A 7,203-nucleotide genomic window follows, 5' to 3' on the forward strand; every position below is an offset into this window, starting at 1 on the left:
GGGAGGCGGGCCTTCAGGGGTGGTCCCAGCCACTGCCATTCGGTTTCCCCACAGCTGGGTTGTGCTAGGTGGGCATGGGCTCTGCCCTGGGAGGGTCTATTGCTGTACCTCTCCCAGAGGGACAGTGGCGAGGGTCCGCCCCATCCCTTGCGTGTTTGTGAGTCGGATCCTCCCCGCTCGAGGAGCCTGCGCAGTACCTGGTCCTCACCCAAGCGCCCCAGCTGCCGCAGACTGCACCTCAGCCAGGGTGTGTGAGGGACGGGGCGAGGCACTGTGTCTACTGTGTGCGTGTTCCATCAGGGAGGCGGCCTAGGGTTTCTGGCTGGCGCCATCCATCACTTTGGCTACTCCGCCGTTAATGATCCTTCCACAGGTTCACCTACGGAAACCTTGTTACGACTTTTACTTCCTCTAGATAGTCAAGTTTGATCATCTTCTCGGCGCGCTGCCAGGGTCGTTGCCAACCCCAGTGGGGCTGATCCGAGAACCTCACTAAACCATCCAATCGGTAGTAGCGACGAGCAGTGTGTAAAAGGGGCAGTGACTTAATCAAGGTGAGCTTATAACCAGCACTTACTCAAAATTCTTCATTCATGGGAAATAATTGCAATCCCCAATCCCCATCACAAACGAGGTTCAGCAGGTTACCCGCACCTGATGGCAAAGGTTAGACACACGCTGATCTGTACAGTGTAGCGCGCATGCAGCCCCGGGCATTTAAGGGTATCCAAGAACTGTTATTGCTCGATCTCATGTGACTGAACGCCACTTTTCCCTCTAAGAAGTTGGACACCGACCGCTGAGGGTCAGTAGCTAGTTAGCATAGAGGAGTCTCGTTCGTTATCGGAATTAACCAGACAAATCGCTCCACCAACTAAGAACGGCCACGCACCACCACCCACAGATTCGAGAGAGAGCTGTCAATTTGTCAAACCTTTCCATGTCTGAGCCTGGTGAGATTACCTGTGATGAGCCACTCCTGGTGGTGCCCTTCCGTCAATTCCTTTAAGTTTCAGCTTTGCAACCATACTACCCCTGGATCCCAAAGACTTTGGTTTCCCGGAAGCTGCTCAGCGTGTCACGGGAATAACGCCGGCAGTTCGCTAGTCGGCATCATTTATGGTTGGAGCTACGTCGGTATGTGATCGTCTTTGAACCTCTGACTTTCGTTCTTGATCAATTAAAACATTCTTGGCCAATGCTTTTGCTTTGGTTCATCTTGTGCTGGTCCAAGAAATTCACCTCTAGCGGCAAAATACGAATGCCACCGGACGTCCCTCTTAATCATGGCACCAGTTCTGAAATCCAAAAGTATAGAATCGGGGTCATATTCCATTATTCTTAGCTGAAGTATTCAAATGACTGGCCTGCTTTGAACACTGTAATTTTTTCACATTGAACGCTTTGGACCTCCAGGACACTCAGTCAAGAGCATCAAGGGGGCGCGAGAGGCAGGGGCTGGGACAGGCAGCAGCTCGCCTCACGGCAGACCGCCAGCACTGTCCCAAGATCGAACTACAAGCTTTTTAACTGCAGCAACTTTAAATATACGCTATTGAAGCTGGAATTGCCATGGCTGCTGGCACCAGACTTGACCTCCAATGTATCCTCGTTAAAGGATTTTACGCGTACTCATTTCAATTACAGGGCCTCGAAAGGGTCCTGCATTTCTTTTTTCATCACTACCTCCCCAAGTCTGGAGTGGGTAATTTGCATGCCTGCTGCCTTCCCTGGATGTGGTAGCCGTTCCTCAGGCTCCTTTTCCGGAATCAAACCCTGATTCTCCATTACCGATGGTCACCATGGTAGGCACAGAAAGTACCATCGAAAGTTGGAAGGGCAGAAATCCGAATGGATCGTCACCGTCACAGGGACGTGCGATTGGCCCAAGGTTATCTAGAGTCACCAAAGCGGCCGGGCGAGTCCGGATTGGTCTTGGTCTGATAAATGCACGCATCTGGGGAGGTCAACGCTGGTGAGCATGTATTAGCTCTAGAATTACCACACTTACCAAAGTAACAGTTGGAATGGTCAAAGGAACCATAACTGATTTAATGAGCCATTCACAGTTTTCACTGTAACGGCTGTGTGTACTTACACAGGCATGGCTTAATCTTTGAGAGAAGCATATGCTACTGCCAGGATCAACCAGGTAGCAGCAACTGCTGGATGGGGTTGTTGGGAGCCGTGAGGCTGTCCCTCAACCAACCTTTGCACCCCTCGGGAGCCTGCTGAGGAAGACCACCCGCCTGGCGGGGGCTTGCTGAGGGGACAGTTGCGGTCACACATGCACCGGCAGGCCCAGCTGTCTCCACAGAAGGGAAAGGTGGGCCAAGGTGCAGCCTGAGTGGGACACAGGGTTCAGTGACACCCCGTGGAATGGTCATTCTGAGCTGCTGAAAAAATGCACTGGGCGGAGGAGGGTGACAGTTTGGCATGCGGGGTCCTGACCGGCAGGTGGCCTGCCTGGGACCGGGCCCCACCTGATCCCTTCCACTCTGGTCAGACCATTTGGGGGCGCAAGCTGCCAAGGTTGCTCAGCCTTTGCTCTGCTGGATAGGAGAAGGCCCTCCGCCAAGCGGCAGGCCCTCGAGTCAGACGGTCCCTGGAAGGGTGAAAGCTTTTTGCTTGAAACAACAGCCGAGGCTAGCCAAGCATCCATCCTTAAACAGACCAAGTGTGCCCAATCGATCGGAGTACACAGCACTGGCCGGGACATCCCCTTGCAGGCCGCCCTGCACAGGGATACCTTTTCACATCCCTGCTTGCTCCCAGGGAAAACAGACTCGGAGGAAAGGCCCATCTGGAAGGGCTGGGAGGCAGGCGGGAACACGGGTACCTGAGTCCCCGACGGGCAGGCCTGGCTCTGGCCTCCACTGCCTCAGAATTGGCCAACCTCCTGCAGCCTTGGCTGGGATCGGGGAGGCAAATGAGGCCTCATCGGGACTTCCAGGGTGGCCCGGCCATCTGATAACGCCATTGGAAAGCATTGCTCGTGACCAAATGGACAAGGGGTTCGGCGTGACCAGATGACCGGGATTGAAGGACGGCCATCTGGTCGCGCTGTGCCTTAATCTGTGGTGTGGGTTCCGACGGGCCTCCGACCCGGGGCCTGCAGGCACCTTAACACGCAGGTTAGTTGAGATGGGATAGCTCGAGTGAACTTACAAGAGGAATGGAGTGTCTGGGTCCAAAAGGTAAACAACTAAATGCCTATATGTAAATCTGGAACCTTGATCAAACATTGCCGAGCATATCCGAGAGCAGCTTATTTAGCACTGTTTGTTCATTTGCCACACTGAGCACTTTTTTGATAAACCTTAATCTTCATTCTCGATGCTGCCTTACTAAAATTGACTGGGTAAGGTTTTCTTTTCATATACAAAGCAATTTGATACTATCTTTTTTGAGCTTTACTGCATGTTACTATACATTATATACCTATTGTATTAAATCACTTGGATTGTTTAGTGCAATGATACCTACGTGGTCTCTATTGTTCTCAAGCAATTTATACCTCTGTCCACTTTGGTTTATGTATTGCTCCAGTATTGTATACAAATTTCGAAGTCAGAGCATGATTATTGCGAGAAACTATTATTGAACACAGAGAGATTAAATTGGTTTCCCGATATAATGTGTGAGTACTCTTGTTCGTCTGCACATGACGGCTAGTTAAGAGATTTGTATGTCAATGAAAGTTAAGATAATAATGCGAGAGTGGAATTTCTTAGCTAGAACATGGTGATGACACTGTACCATATTTAAACATATACAGATGAGCGTGGTTTGCAAATATAGTAGTAGCTCTTTTTTTAACATATTAATGTAACATGTAAATATGGATCAGTTCTTGCTATTTTGTCAGCACTGTTAGAATAAAGAGCTGATTAACCAGGTACCATTTCTGAAATACATCAATTGACCTATTCGAGCTAGCAAGTAGGAATTTGTTTCAACAAGCCTAACCACCATGGGGATGCTATGTATCCAACTCATATTGAGTGACTGACAAAAAGTTAAACTTGTTGGAATATGAGCCTTTTAATCCCTAAAATTGGTATCTTTAATCCTGAAGTACTAACATGTAGTTAATGATCCATTAACAATAAAAGTAATCCAATGTGTCAAAAGATGTAAACTGTCAAAATGAGATTGTGATATATAAAACATAAGAGGTATAACGTGGGCCCATATGAACATGTTTCTAAGACCAATTCAGATCAGTTATCACAAGAATGTATTCATTGATAACATATGTTTGTATTTTTATTTGCATATGATATAGTGTAGATTGTCATAATAGTATCATAAATAGATCACATTGGTTTTCATATTAATTTTAATTAGAGGTTATAGACTTTTGTCCAGAGGAGGCCTAAGTAAATGTTCACAAAATGCTTGAGCTTTCATGGAAGTTTTTGTTGAACAAATAACCAACGACTAAATGGAACCCCTTTTTTTGCAAAGAACCCCAACGGGCAAAGAACGACTGCAATAAAAGGCTATGGGCCAGATGTACTAAGATTTAGAAGAGCGTTTGCTAAATAGTGATTGTATCTGAATTGCAATTAGGAAATGCTATTCTAAATGTATCATAGTCACCGTTCCTCAAAATAAGTGAGGACATCATGATAGTAGAAATAAGAATGGCCTGGTATGATCTGTGGTCACATACCAAAGAGAAGGTGGCAAACAGACTTGCATAGGCCTGGGAAACAAGTGACACTCAACCACCAAGCAACCTCCAACCCCCATGAACAACTTGACTGAAAGATTCTTACAGCCTGAAAGTGTTGTTAGTCTGTCAGCAATGTATACCTCTGCCCCACCTAGTACTTCAAAAGGTAACCTCATTTTTAACATAAATGTTTGTTTTGTGCATTAGTTATATTTTTTCAACTTTTAAATAACTTTTACCAGAAAAACACTCCTGAACAATTCATACATGTACCTCACTGGTGCATTATTGAAGTTGTAGTCACCAGTCTATAGTTAGGTTGAGCATTTTTTCTGAATTTCTAAACAAATATCAATGACATTAAAGAACTTGAGAAAATATTTTGAGAGAAATAAACATTTTAATTGTCGTCTAAAAGTAGGACAAATATAATACTTTGATATTCAGTAAACTCAAGTACTTCTCTTATATCTCACAGATGTACCATCAACAAGATTTGAGGAACGAGTGCATGAGGAAACTCAATCAGATATGGAGGAAGATAATAATGCGACACCAACAGCCACCACCTGTATTACCCGGACACAGCGCAGCAGTCTCTCCATTGCCTGATTTTCCAGAGGAAACAGAAAAACAAACAAAAGAAAAAACAGACATGCCTAGAAGTCATTCTGGTACAAGAGCCGGACAAATACGTCAGTCACTTCTTCACTGCTGATGTAATGCAAGCGGAAGACGTGCTTTAGGCGTTCGTCGGGAAACAGATGAATACAGCTCTCTTGGGTGGCTTGGAGGCGTCAATGTTGTCTGTGCAATGCCTACAATGTAAACCCATAAAATGGGTGAAGACCCAGTTGGTGTCCATGAGTAAAAACCTTGTACAAATTAACTGTGGCTTAGAAAAGCTAACTACACTGTTAAGGAGGGGCAAAGGTTGTTTCTGAGAATTGCAAACAATTCATTGAGACTATAACTAACTTCTGCACAGTAATGTAGCAGTGTAACATCACTCACAGTGGGCGACATCACTCGCATTTGTGCAGATTGGAGGGTTTTACTGGGTCTGTTCACCAGTTCCAGCAAGCAACAGGAACAGGTGCACAGTGCCCATGCAGGTGGAGATGGGTTACTACAGTGGTGACGTTGGAAGTGACCTAGTACAAGTCACTTGTACATTAGAAAAATCCAAACTTCGATCATCTCTGCAACAGGGGAATTAGGAGTAAGGGAAAGTGAGGAGTTGTCAAGCCTCAGTAGCATTTTAGCCCCAGAAGCAGTGAGTCAGAGTCACCATCACAGGCAAAGTGCAGCTACAGATGTCTCCCAAACTCAAAATGTTGCACATACAGAAAGGGCGAGTGCAGTGACAGCCAGAAAGAAGCAGTAGCAACATGAGACAGAAACTTCTATTCATATTTGTTGCAAATTTGTATTGTCATAATTGATACATTTTATTTGGATAACAAGTGCATTTAATGTTGCTTGATTAGCAGCGTGAAAAAAATCTGAGGCACAAAAGTATAGTTGAACAAGCATTGCTGTCCTTTGTGCATAACTTCAAATGTGGTACTTACTTTAAAAATAATTTCTGGTATTCTCAGTCCGCCGTTCTCTGCCCTTAAGACACCTGGAGGGCGATGCTCTTGTATTGGCGGTTCATCTTCATTGGAATCAGGATTGGAGAGGATAACAGGTATTCCCCTTAATGTGCTGATGTTGTGCAATGCAGCACATGTTGCTGCTATTATGCAGCTGGTGTCTGGGCCATATTGCAATGCCCTGGTGTTCTTATGAAGACATTTCTGGTAGATTTATGGGTCGCATTGTAGTAGCGCTCACTTGTTGAAACAGGGTTAGGATATGAGGTTAAAATCCAGGAGTGCAAAGCATAAGCACTGGCTCCTATAATGTAAATGTTAAAATTAATTTGGTTGCAAAATGGAGGTACATATTCACTATAAACATGGAAATATGTTGATTATTACCAATATTATTCACCAAATTCTGTAAGGAGGCACACGTAAATCCCACCATGTTGAAAAATAAAGGTATCATGGCTACTTTCTGGAAATCTGGGTACTGTATCTGTAATTATACCGGAGGCATTGCATACAACTTGAATGTTTAATGAAAAAGAATTTTTATGATTTCTAAATAAAAACTTAGGGGCTTATTACGATGGCGGGCGGACTTATGTCCGCCAGCCACCCTATCGCAAACAGGACATCCTGAAGGGCTGTCGACGGTCCCGTAGTAAGCATTATGATGTGACCGCCACCATGGCGGTTGCAATGCCTATATTTTGCATTGTGGCGGGTGCTGCTGGCTGCAGCACCCGCCGCATTGTAAAATAGGGACACTTTACATATCCCTGCACTACGTGGCAGGCACTATGCGGTGCAGGCACCATGGGTGCCCCTCATTGCCCACAGCTTAGGGCCAGGAAGGCTATGGGCCCCCAATGTCCCTTTCCACCTGCCTGTTCATGGCATGTAAATGCCATGAACAGGCAGGCGGAAAGG

The 7,203-nt window shown here is 45.8% G+C and overlaps 1 pseudogene; it reads right to left on the minus strand.

The window, feature by feature from the left end:
- Positions 1–356: 356 nt before the first annotated feature.
- LOC146810480 (18S ribosomal RNA) lies at positions 357–2,155 on the minus strand (annotated as a pseudogene).
- Positions 2,156–7,203: the final 5,048 nt, after the last annotated feature.

The sequence above is a fragment of the Triturus cristatus genome, chromosome 7 (assembly GCF_964204655.1).
Source record: "Triturus cristatus chromosome 7, aTriCri1.1, whole genome shotgun sequence".
NCBI classification, from domain to species: Eukaryota; Metazoa; Chordata; class Amphibia; order Caudata; family Salamandridae; genus Triturus; species Triturus cristatus.